A 12,904-nucleotide genomic window follows, 5' to 3' on the forward strand; every position below is an offset into this window, starting at 1 on the left:
TCCAGCATCTGTTGTTTCCTGACTTTTTAATGATTGCCATTCTAACTCGTGTGAGATGATATCTTCTTGTGGTTTTGATTTGCATTTCTCTAATGATCAGTGATGATGAGCTTTCTTTTCATGTTTGTTGGCTGCAAAAATGTCTTCTTTTGAGAAGTGTCTGTTCATATCCTTTGCCCACTTTTTGATGGGGTTGTTTGTTATTTTCTTGTAAATTTGTTTAAGTTCCTTGTAGATTCTGGATACTAGTCTTTTGTCAGATGGATAGATTGCAAAAATTTTCTCCCATTCTGTAGGTTGCCTGTTCACTCTGATGATAGTTTCTTTTGCTGTGCAGAAGCTCTTTCATTTAATTAGATCCCATTTGTCTATTTTGGCTTTTGTTGCAATTGTTTTTGGTGTTTTAGTTATGAAGTCTTTGCCCATGCCTATGTCCTGAATGGTATTGCCTAGGTTTTTTTTTCTAGGGTTTTTAATGGGTTTAGGTCTTAAGTTTAAGTCTTTAATCCATCTTGAGTTAATTTTTGTATAAGGTGTAAGGAAGGGGTCCAGTTTCAGTTTTCTGCATATGGCTAGCCAGTTTTCCCAACACCATTTATTAAATAGGGAATCCTTTCCCCATTTCTTGTTTTTGTCAGGTTTGTCAAAGATCAGATGGTTGTAGATGTGTGGTGTTATTTCTGAGGGCTCTGTTCTGTTCCATCCTGTTTTGGTACCAGTACCATGCTGTTTTGGTTACTGAGCCTTGTAGTATAGTTTGAAGTCAGGTAGCATGATGCCTCCAGCTTTGTTCTTTTGGCTTAGGATTGTCTTGGATATATGGGCTCTTTTTTGTTCCATATGAAATTTAAAGTAGTTTTTTCTAATTCTGTGAAGAAAGTCAGTGGTAGCTTGATGGGGATAGCATTGAATCTGTAAATTACTTTGGGCAGTATGGCCATTTTCATGGTATTGATTCTTCCTATCCATGAGCATGGAATGTTTTTCCATTTGTTTGTGTCCTCTCTTATTTCCTTGAGCAGTGGTTTGTAGTCCTCCTTGAAGAGGTCCTTCACATCCCTTGTAAGTTGTATTCCTAGGTATTTTATTCTCTTTGTAGCAATTGTGAATGGGAGTTCACTCATGATTTGGCTGTTTGTCTGTTATTGGTGTATAAGAATGCTTGTGATTTTTGTACATTGATTTTGTATCCTGAGTTTGCTGAAGTTGCTTATCAGCTTAAGGAGTTTTTGGGCTGAGATGATAGGGTTTTCTAAATATGCAATCATGTGTGCTGCAAACAGAGACAATTTGACTTGCTCTCTTCCTATTTGAATGCCCTTTATTTGTTTCTCTTACCTGATTGCCCTGGCCAGAACTTCCCATACTATGTTGAATAGGAGTGGTGAGAGAGGGCATCCTTGTCTTGTGCTGGTTTTCAAAGGGAATACTTCCAGGTTTGGCCTATTCAGTATGATATTGGCTATGAGTTTGTCATAATTAGCTCTTATTATTTTGAGATATGTTCCATCAATACCTAGTTTATTGAGTGTTTTTAGCATGAAGCGGTGTTGAATTTTATCGAAGGCCTTTTCTGCATCTATTGAGATAATCATGTGGCTTTTACATGGTTCTGTTTATGTGATGGATTATGTTTATTGATTTGCATATGTTGAACCAGCGTTGCATCCCAGGGATGAAGCCAACTTGATTGTGGTGGATAACCTTTTTGATGTGCTGCTGGATTAGGTTTGCCAGTATTTTATTGAGGATTATCACATCGATGTTCATCAGGGATATTGGCCTGAAATTTTCCTTTTTTGTTGTGTCTCTGCCAGGTTTTGGTATAAGGATGATGCTGGCCTCATAAACTGAGTTAGGCAGGAGTCCCTGTTTTTCTGTTTGGAATAGTTTCAGAAGGAATGGTACCGGCTCATCTTTGTACCTCTGGTAGAATTTGGCTGTGAACCCATCTGGTCCTGGGCTTTTTTTGGTTGGTAGGCTATTAATTACTGCCTCAATTTCAGAGCTTGTTATTGGTCTATTCAGGGATTTGACTTCTCCCTGGTTTGGTCTTGGGAGGGTGTATGTGTCCAGGAATTTATTCATTTCTTCTAGATTTTCTAGTTTATTTGTGTAGAGGTGTTTATAGTATTCTCTGATGGTAGTTTCTATTTCTGTGGGATCAGTGGTGATATCCCCTTTATCATTTTTTATTGTGTCTATTTGATTTTTCTCTCTTTTCCTCTTTATTAGTCTGGCTAGCAGTCTATCTATTTTGTTAATCTTTTCAAAAAACCAGCTCCTGGATTCGTTGATTTTTTTGAAGGGTTTTTCATGTCTCGATGTCCTTCAGTTCTGTTCTGATCTTAATTATTTCTTGTCTTCTGCCAGCTTTTGAATTTGTTTGTTTTTTCTTCTCTAGTTCTTTTAATTGTGATGTTAGGGTATTGATTTTGGATCTTTCCCTCTTTCTGATGTGGGCATTTAGTGCTACAAATTTCCCTATAAACACTGCTTTAGCTGTGTCCCAGAGATTCTGGTACGTTGTGTCTTTGTTCTCATTGGTTTTAAAGAACTTATTTAGTTCCACCTTAATTTTGTTACTTACCCAGTAGTCATTCAGGAGCAGGTTGTTTAGTTTTCACGTAGTTGTGTGGTTTTGAGTGAGTTCCTGTTTTCTTTTTTCTTTCTTTCTTTTTTTTTTTTTTTTTTTAGATGGAGTCTCGCTCTGCTACTGAGGCTGGAGTGCAGTGGTGCCATCTTGACTCACTGCAACCTCTGCCTCCTGGGTTCAAGCGATTCTCCTGTCTCAGCCTCCCAAGTAGCCGGGACTACAGGCATGTGCCAGCATACCTGGCTAATTTTTGTACTTTTTGTAGAGAAAGGGTTTCACCATGTTGGCTGGGCTGTTGTTGAACTTCTGACCTCAGGTGATTGGCCTTCCTCGGCCTCCCAAAGTGCTGGGATTACAGGCGTGAGCCACTGCACTCGGCCCTGAGTGAGTTTCTTAATCCTGAGTTCTAATTTCATTGCACTGTGGTCTGAGAGACTGTTTGTAATGATTTCCGCTTTTTTGCATTTGCTGAGGGTGTTTTATTTCCAATTATGTGTTCAATTTTAGAATAAGTGCTATGCAGTGCTGAGAAGAATGTACATTCTGTTGCTTTGGGGTGCAGAGTTCTGTAGATGTCTATTAGGTCTGTTTGGTCCAGAGCTGAGTTCAAGTCGTGAATGTCCTTGTTAATTTTCTGTCTCATTGTTCTGTCTAATATTGACAGTGGAGTGTTAAAGTTTCCTACTATTACTGTGTGGGAGTCTAAGTCTCTTTGTAGGTCTCTTAAAACTTGCTTTATGAATCTGGGTGCTCTTGTATTGGGTGCATGTATTTAGGATAGTTAGCTCTTCTTGTTGCATTGGTCCCTTTACCATTATGTAATGCCCTTCTTTGTCTTTTTTGATCTTTGTTGGTTTAAAGTCTGTTTTATCAGAGACTAGGATTGCAATCTCTGCTTTTTTTTTGTTTGTTTGCTTTCCATTTGCTTGGTAAATATTCCTCCATCCCTTTATTTTGAGTCTATGTGTGTCTTTGCACGTGAGATGGGTCTCCTGAATACAGCACACTGATGGGTCTTGACTCTTCATCCACTGTGCCAGTCTGTGTCTTTTAATTGGGGCATTTAGCTTGTTTACATTTAAGGTTAATATTGTTGTGTGTGAATTTGGTCCTGTCATTATGATGCTAGCTGGTTATTTTGCCCATTAGTTGATGCAGTTTCTTCATAGTGTTGATGGTCTTTACATTTTGGTATGTTTTTGCAGTGGCTGGTACCAGTTTTTCCTTTCCATATTTAGTGCTTCCTTCAGGAGCTCTTGTAAGGCAGGCCTGGTGGTGACAAAATCCCTTAGCATTGCTTGTCTGTAAAGGATTTTATTTTCCTTCACTTATAAAGGTCAGTTTGGCTGGATATGAAATTCTGGGTTGAAAATTCTTGTCTTTAAGAATGTTGAATATTGGCCCCTACTCTCTTCTGGCTTGTAGGGTTTCTGCAGAGAGAGCCACTGTTAATCTGATGGGCTTCCCTTTGTGGGTAACCCGACCTTTCTCTCTGGCTGCCCTTAAGATTTTTTCCTTCATTTCAACCTTGGTGAATCTGACAATTATGTGTCTTGGGGTTGTTCTTCTCTAGGAGTATCTTTGTGGTGTTCTCTGTATTTCCTGAATTTGAACGTTGGCCTGTCTTGCTAGATTGGGGAATTTCTCCTGGATAATATCCTGAAGTGTGTTTTCCAACTTGGTTCCATTCTCCCTGTCACTTTCAGGTACACCAATCAAATGTTGGTTTGGTCTTTTCACATAGTCCCATATTTCTTGGAGGCTTTGTTCATTCCTTTTCATTCTGTGTTCTCTAATCTTGTCTTCACACTTTATTTCATTAAGTTGATCTTCAGTCTCTGATATCATTTCTTCCTCTTGGTTGATTCAGCTATTGATACTTGTGTATGTTTCACGAAGTTCTCATGCTGTGTTTTTCAGCTCCATCAGGTCTTTTCTGTTCTCTAAACTGGTTATTCTAGTTAGCAGTTCCTGTAACCTTTTATCAAGGTTCTTAGCTTCTTTGCATTGGGTTAGAACAGGCTTTTTTAGCTTGGAGGAGGTTGTTATTACCTACCTTCTGAAGCCTACTTCTGTCAATTCATCAAACTCAGTCTCCATCCAGTTTTGTTTCCTTGCTGGCAAGGAGTTGTGATCCTTTGGAGGAGAAGAGGCATTCTGGTTTTTGGAATTTTCAGACTTTTTGCACTGGTTTTTCCTCATCTTCATGGATTTATCTACTTTTGGTCTTTGATGTTGGAGACCTTCAGTTGGGGTTTTTGCGTGGGCATCCTTTTGGTTGATGTTGATGATACTGCTTTCTGTTTGTTAGTTTTACTTCTAATAGTCCGGGTCCTCTTCTGTAGGTCTGCTGGAGTTTGCTGGGGGTGTACTCCAGACCCTGTTTTCCTGGGTATCACCAGCGGAGGCTGCAGAACAGCAAATATTGCTGCCTGCTCCTTCCTCTGGAAGCTTCATCCCAGAGGGGCACTCGCCAGATACCAGCTGGAGTTTTCCTATATGAGGTGTATGTTGGCCCCTGCTGGGAGGTGTCTCCCAGACAGGAGGCACATGGGTCAGGGACCCACTTGAGGAGGCAGTCAGTCCCTTAGCAGAGCTCGAGCGCTGTGCTGGGAGATCCTCTGCTCTCTTCAGAGCTGGCAGGCAGGAATATTTAAGTCTGCTGAAGCTGAACCCACAGGTGCCCCTTCCCCCAGGTACTTTGTTCCAGGGCATTTCTTTCAGAGATGCCCTGCCCAGAGAGGAGGAATCTAGAGAGGTGGTCTGGCTACAGTGGCTTTGCCATGCTGTGGTGGGCTCTGCTTAGTTCGAACTTCCCTGTGGCTTTGTTTACATTGTGAAGAGAAAACCGCCTACTGAAGCCTCAGTAATGGTGGACTCCCCTCCACCTCCCCCAACAAGCTCAAGCATCCCAGGTTGACTTCAGACTGCTGTTTTGGCAGTGAGAATTTCAAGCCAGTGGATCTTAGCTTGTTGGGCTCCATGGGGATGGGATCTACCGAGCAAGACTACTCGGCTCCCAGGCTTCAGCCCCTTTTCCAGGGGAGCAAACAGTTCTGTTTCACTGGAGTTTCACATGCAACTGGGGTACAAAAACAAACACCTTCAGCTAGCTAGGTGTCTTCCCAAACACCCACCCAGTTTTGTGCTTGAAACCCAGGACCCTGGTTGTGTAGGCACCCAATGGAATCTCCTGGTCTGTGGGTTGCAGAAACCATAAGAAAAGCATAGTATCTGGGCCAGATAGCACCATTCCTCATGGCGCAGTTCCTCATGGCTTCCCTTGGCTAGGAGATGGAGTTCCCCAGTCCCTTGCACTTCCCAGGTGAGGCAACACCCCACCCTGCTTCTGCTCACCCTCTGTGGGCTGCACCCACTGTCTAACCAGTCCCAATGAGATGAACTGGGTATTTCAGTTGGAAATGCAGAAATCACCCACCTTCTGCGTTGGTCTCACTGGGAGCTGCAGACCAGATCTGTTCTATTTGACCATCTTGCCAGCCCCCTGTCCCCATATTTTCTTTGTCTTTGTTGGATTGGATTAATTTGAAAGCCTTGTCTTTGAGCTCTAAAGTCTTTTCCTTTACTTGTTCGGTTCTATTGTGGAAATTTTCCAGTGTATTTTGCATTTCTGTAAGCATGTCTTTCATTTCCAGAAGCTGTGATTTTTTTTATGATATCTGTTTCTTCAGAGATTTTTTTTCAATCATATCCTGTATTATTTTTTAAGTTTCTTTAAGTTTGTTTTCACCTTTCTCTGGTGCCTCCTTGAGTAGCTTAATAATCGACCTTCTGAATTCTTTTTCTGGCAATTCAGAGATTTCTTCTTGGTTTTGATCCATTACTGGTGAGCTAGTGTGATCTTTTGATGGTGTTATAGAACCTTGTTTTGTCATATTACCAGAATTTTTTTTTTTTTTTTTTTTTTTTTTTTTTTTTTTTTTTGTAGTTTGGGTAGACTATGTCAGAGGAAAGATCTGGGACTCAAGGGCTGCTGTTCAGATTCTTTTGTCCCATGGGGTGATCCCTTGATGTGGTGCTCTCCCTCTTCCCCTAGGGATGGGGCTTCCTGAGAGCATGACTGCAGTGATTGTTATTGCTCTTCTGGGTCTAGCTACCCAGTGGAGCTATCAGGCTTTAGGCTGGTAGTGGGGAGTGTCTGCGAAGAGTACTATGATGTGATTCATCTTCAGGTCTCTCAGCTGTGGCTACCAGCACCTTCTCCAGTGGAGGTGGCAGGGCAGTGAAGCAGACTCTGTGAGAGTCCTTGGTTGTAGTTTTGTTTAGTATGCTGGTTTTCTCAAATGCTGGTTATGCTGGCAGTGAAGTTGTGACATGAACAAGTTCAGGACCTCTGGTTAGCCAGGGTATTACAGCCGGTGGAATTAGATGTTGTTTTCCCCTGCCTTGGAGTAGGGTTGATCTGTTATGAGTTGCTGTAATGCCTTGAGTTGGTTGGCTTCCAGCCACATGGTATTGTCTTTAAGAGAGCATCATCTATGGTAGTGTGGAGGGATACAAACTTGGCCTAACATCATCTGGATAAGTATTCAGGTTTCTCAGGTAATGGGCAGAGCCATAGAGCTCCCATGAATTTATGTCTTTTGTCTTCAGTTACTACGTCAGGTAGAGAAAGACCATCAGGTGGGGGCAGGGTTAGGCGTTTCTGAGCTCAGACTTTCCTTGGGTGGGGCTTGCTGCTGCCACTGTGAGGGGTGGGGTAGTGGTTCTCAGGCCAATGGAGTTATGTTCCAAGGGGGATTATGGCTCCCTCTGATGCTTTGTACAGTTCGCCAGGGAAGTAGGGGGAAAGTTGGCATTGACAGGCCTCACCCAGCTCCCACACAGCCAGCAAGGCCAGTTTCACTCCCTCTGTACTCCCACAACAGCCAACAGAGCCAAATTTATATCCAGACCTCCAGTGTGTAGGGCTGAGATCTTGCTCCAGCAGCTTTCAGTACTTCGCCATTCAGTATGATACTAGCTGTGAGTCTGTCATATATGGCTTTTATTATGTTGAGATACATTCCTTCTATACCCAGTTTTATTGAGGGTTTTTATCATGAAGGGATGTTAAATTTTATCAAAAGCTTTTTCAGCATCAATTGAAATGATCATATGGTTTGATATGATATATCACACTGATTTATTTGTGTGTGTTGAATCATTCTTGCATCCATGGGATAAATCACACAGCCATGATGAATGATCTTTCAATGTGTTGTTGAATTTGGTTTGCTCGTATTTTTTTGAGGATTTTTGCATCAATGTTCATCAGGGATATGGGCCGTTAGTTTTCTTTTTTTGAAGTGTCTTTGTGTCTGGTTTTGGTTTAAGGGTACTACTGGCCTCATAGAATGAGTTTGGAAGTATCCCCCTCTCCTCTATTTTTCAGAATAGTTTGAGCAGGGGTGGTATTAATTCTTCTTTAAATGTTTGGTAAAATTTTGCAGTAAAGCCATTGGGTCCTAGGTTTTTCTTTGCTGGGAGACTTTTTACTATAGCTTCAATCTTGCTAGATGTTATTGATTTATTCAAGTTTTGGATTTCTTCATGGTTCAATCTTTGTAGATTGTATGTGTCTAGGAATTTATTTATTTTTAGGTTTTAAAATTTATTGGCATATATTTACCTCATAGTAACCTCTAGCGATCCTTTGAATTTCTGTGGTATTGATTGTAATGTCTCCTTTTCCATCTCTCATTTTATTTATTTGAGGCTTCTCTCTTTTTTTTCTTAGTCTGCCTGGCTAACGGTTTGTCATTCTGTTTATCTTTTCAAAAAAGTAAACTTTTTGTTTCATTGATCTTTTGTATCATTTTCTTCAATTTCATTTATTTCTGCTCTGATCTTTATTGTTTCTTCTACTAACTTTGGGTTTGGTTTGCTCATGCTTTTCTAGTTCTTTAAGATGCATCATTAGGTTATTTGAAGTTTTTCTTCCTTTTTGATGTAGGTGTTTATAGCTATATACATCCCTCTTAGTACTGCATTTGCTGTATCCCGTAGATTTTGTTGTTGTATTCCAATTATTTGTTTCAAGAAATTTTTTGATTGCCATTTTAATCTCCTCTTTGACCCACTGGTCATTCTGGAGCATATTGTTTAAATTCCATGTGATTTTATAGTTTCCAAAATTCCCTTTGTTATTGATTTGTGGTGTATTTCATTGTTGTCAGAGAAGATACTTGATGTGATTTCCATTTTTGAATGTTTAAGACTTGTTTTGTGGCTAGCATATGGTCTGTCCTTAAGACTGATTCATGTGCTTAGGAGAAGAATGTTTATTTTGCAACTGTTGGATGAAATATTTATAAATATCTATTAGCTCCATTTGGTCTATAGTGCAGATTAAGTCCAGTGTTTCGTAGTTGTCTTGTTATGTATTTCCCTCAGGCTTCAGATCTTTTTACCAGCTCAGTGTAGAGCCCTGGGGCCTGTGTGTCTATCTGATAGGATAAACCATGGTTATTTATTTTTGCCATTTTACGTCTCTTCAAGCTCTTGTTATGTCACTTGCACAGCTTTGTGAGTGAAAAGATATAAATATGATTTGGGATATTCTGCTTACAGGGTGATGAGAGGAGCCCAGAGAAAAAGATAAAATTTACCTGGTGCTCTTAGTGAGTCTCTTTTTGTGCTTTGTATTCTTTTAGGGGAATCTTCTGTTTAAGAAGTTTATCTTTTGACTTTATGTCTAGTATGTTCTGTTTATTGGCAAGGATAACTAATTCCTTATGGTTGTGGTTGTGCTTCCTTTCTCCAATCGAGAGAGACCAAAATATAAACTTAAGTGGTTTTTTCCTGCTGATCACTCATTATGCATTTTCTAGGCATCTTTTTCCTGGATTGCCTATTTATGTCCTCAAATCTCTTCTTACAAAATTCAGGTATATTATTGACCTTTACTTTCATTATTATATGTTTTCATTTTCTTTCACCAATACTATACAAGTAGTAATAGGGTGAGGAGCCACAGTGAGTAGGGTGAAATGAGCACAATTGTATATTGTGGCTCTCTTACTGAGCCTCACTAGTATTACCGATTATAGCATGAGATTGTATGTTTTTGTTGTTGAATGTATTTTTGCCAGTTTTTAACTACTTTTGTTTCTTTCCTGTCTTCCTGTCTTGCTTTTTTGTTGTTGTTGTTAGTTTAGGAGAAGGAAGATTTTGTAATCTGGCTTTACCATCTTTACCAAGAAGTTTGATTTACTGTATTATTTCAATTATGTGTACTTCAAATTTCTTATATATTTTTTCTGTTTGATCAGTCATGAGCTAAAAGGAGTTAAGGGTTCTATTACTATTATCTTTCTCTTCCTTTTGAATTCTCTACTAATTTTGCATTGCATATTTTGATGAATACTATTTGTTGTATAAAAGTTTATACTAATTCATTTTTTTTTTGGAAATAGTATACTTTATTTTTGTATTTTTGCCCCAAAGTCAGCTTTATCTGGTATTCATATTGTGACCCTCACTTTCTTCTTGTATTTGTCTCCTGTGTTTTTGTCTACTTTTTATTAACCTTGATTGAATCTGTAACCCAAGAGTCTTTTTTTGACTAATAGGTTAGTTTTCCTGATTGTATTTGTTGATACGATATGTATCAGTTTTGATTTATTCTTATGTTTCTGTAATAAACTCTATTTGGTTATGATGTATTTTTAAAATGTGATGTTAGATAATGCTGGCCAATATTTTATTTAGCACTTTTATGTTGATATGCATAAGTTGAATGGTTTGTACTTTAACTTTGTTATTGTGATAAAAACATATAACATTAAGTGCACCATCTTAACACTTTTTAAATGTACAGTTCAGCAGTGTTAAGTATATTCATCCTGTTGTGCAACAGATCTCTAGTAGTTTTCCATCTTGTAAAACTAAAAGTCTATACCCATTCAACACGAATTCCCTTTTCCTCTTCCTCCCAGTCCTTGGCAACCACGTTTGCACATCCTGTTTCTGATTTTGAATACTTTATATGAGTGGAATCATACAGTATTTGTGCTTATGTGACTGGCTTATTTCACTTAGCATAATGTCCTCGAGGTTTATCTATGTTGTAGTATGTAACAGGATGCCCTTTTTAAAGGCTGCATAATATTCTATTATATGTATATACCATCTTTTCCTTATTATTTTTCTTTTGATGGACATTTGAGTTGCTTCTACCTCTTGCTATTGTGAATAATGCTGTAATGAATGTGAGTGTGTAACTATCTCTTTAAAATCTTGCTTTGAATTCTTTTGGATATATTTCCAGAAGTGGGATTCTTGGACCATATGGCAACTGTATCATTAATTTTCTGAGAACCTCTATATTGGCTGTAGTGACTGTACCATTTGACATTCCCACACAGCGGTGCATAAGGATTCTACTTTCTCCACATCCACATCAGCATTTGTTATTTCCTATTCATTTGATAGTGGCCATCCTAATGTGTGTAGGCAATATCTCATGTGGCTGTGATTTGCATTTCTCATATGATTAGCATTGGTGACTATTTTTAATATGCCTATTGGACATTGTATATCTTCTTTGGTGGTTTGATTATTCAAGTCTTTTGCCCGTTTCTGAATTGGGTTAATAATAATTTTAATCCAATTTTTGTGTTGTTGAGTTGTAGGAGTTGTTTATGATTCTGGATATTAACCCTTCATTGATTATATATCTTAATAATGTTTTTGTCATCTTAGTTTTCACTACATATTCACTACATATTTTCTTTCTTATTCTCTAAAGTGTGTGTGTGTGTGTGTGTGTGTGTGTGTGTGTGTCTTACTTTGGTTGATTTGGAAGGTATATGTAGTCTTTTAAATTAGTTTATTGATTACCTTTATATTTTAAGATAATGTATCTAATACTGTCTCCTTTTTCATATTGCCCTACATATACAATTTTAGTATTTATTATTTTACATTGTCAAGATTGATAAAAATGTATATTCTATTATTTCACTATGATTCCTGTATCTCTTTAACTTGAGCTTTATATTTACATAGATTCAGCTCATCTTTTATATGCAACTTTTTTCCAAGTTCTCAGTCAATATGACAATCCCCACTTTACCTATAAGCCCATTGGTATAGGAAACTGTTGCTAGATGACTGTCTTAACTTCTAATTAAAATAGATTGGCTTTTTGGGATTATGATAAATCATTTTTCTTATATCTTTCATTAATTTGATGGGGCCTTAATCTCTGCCTAGCCATGTGAAATTTGTTTACTATCTTGATGTGGAGAGAGAGATTCAAAGTTGGTCCTTTCAACTTTAAAATCTCTTACTCTGTGACTCTGTGGTCAGAACCAACATGGGGATTATTCCTTTTATTGAGTTCGTTCAAACTATACTCTTAGAATCTAAAAAAATGAGCACAAGATAGGTTTATGGTTCCATGGGCTCACCATGAAATAGACTCTGATAAAATTCTAATTATTGCTTGATGCTGATATGCTTGCACTCTGACCAGTGAAAAAATAGTGGCATTATAGATTCCCAATAATTAATGTTAGTTGATGTGCAATTACCCATGTCTTAATATTTTAATCCTTGGTGCACAAGATAGTAGGAAGGATGCAGTATGTATTTGTGATATTATTTCAGAACTTTTCCACTAGAGTACCAGCCTTCCTTTTTATTCAAAAGGCTATAGGCTGATACGTTTATTTAGATCCAAAATTTGGTTACAAGGTTGTCATTCTCTACTCTGGTGATCAAGTCAACTCTCTGTTTGCCAGGCCGTATTATAGGAATATCTTACTTATTCAGATTAAATAGGAACCTTAGTGGTCTGGCCATCTCTTTGGTTTAAGGGAACTGATGATTATTTAGCTACCACTAAAGATACATATTCTTGTATGAGCTGTTTCATACCTTGGAAACATATATTATATTAGAAGAGACTTTACCAAGATCTCCAGACCAGGAAAAGTCAGAATTGCAGAGACAGTGCAGTTGTAGGTGATGGTTTCTCCCGTCTGTCCTCTAGAAGCCAAGATACATATTCTGAGAGTCATTACGATATTGCTGGTTTAGAAAATGTGCTTTGTCCTAAAAGACAGCATTCCAGCCCCTTAGAGTAGACTCCAATTGTCACTATAACTGAAGATCAACCATTGGTAGGTTATAGGATACATAATAAGAACAGTAAATACTATTGCATCAGTTTACAGCCAGCTTCTTTCATAGTGAAGTGAGTTCTGTGATTAGGAGCAATGCTATGGGAGAGATAACATGGTGTATGCAAGGTATTCAGTGAGGATAGATACTGGCATAGACATCATGGGCAAGTTTTAC

At 38.4% G+C, this 12,904-nt stretch overlaps 1 protein-coding gene across 3 annotated transcripts in view; it reads left to right on the forward strand.

Annotated features, from left to right (window-relative positions):
* The window catches only part of SYCP1 (synaptonemal complex protein 1), a 137,880-nt gene that overhangs the window by 107,075 nt on the left and 17,901 nt on the right, over positions 1-12,904 (forward strand). The gene's annotated exons all lie outside the window — the stretch shown is intronic.

Source organism: Gorilla gorilla, chromosome 1, assembly GCF_029281585.2.
Source record: "Gorilla gorilla gorilla isolate KB3781 chromosome 1, NHGRI_mGorGor1-v2.1_pri, whole genome shotgun sequence".
Taxonomy (NCBI): Eukaryota; Metazoa; Chordata; class Mammalia; order Primates; family Hominidae; genus Gorilla; species Gorilla gorilla.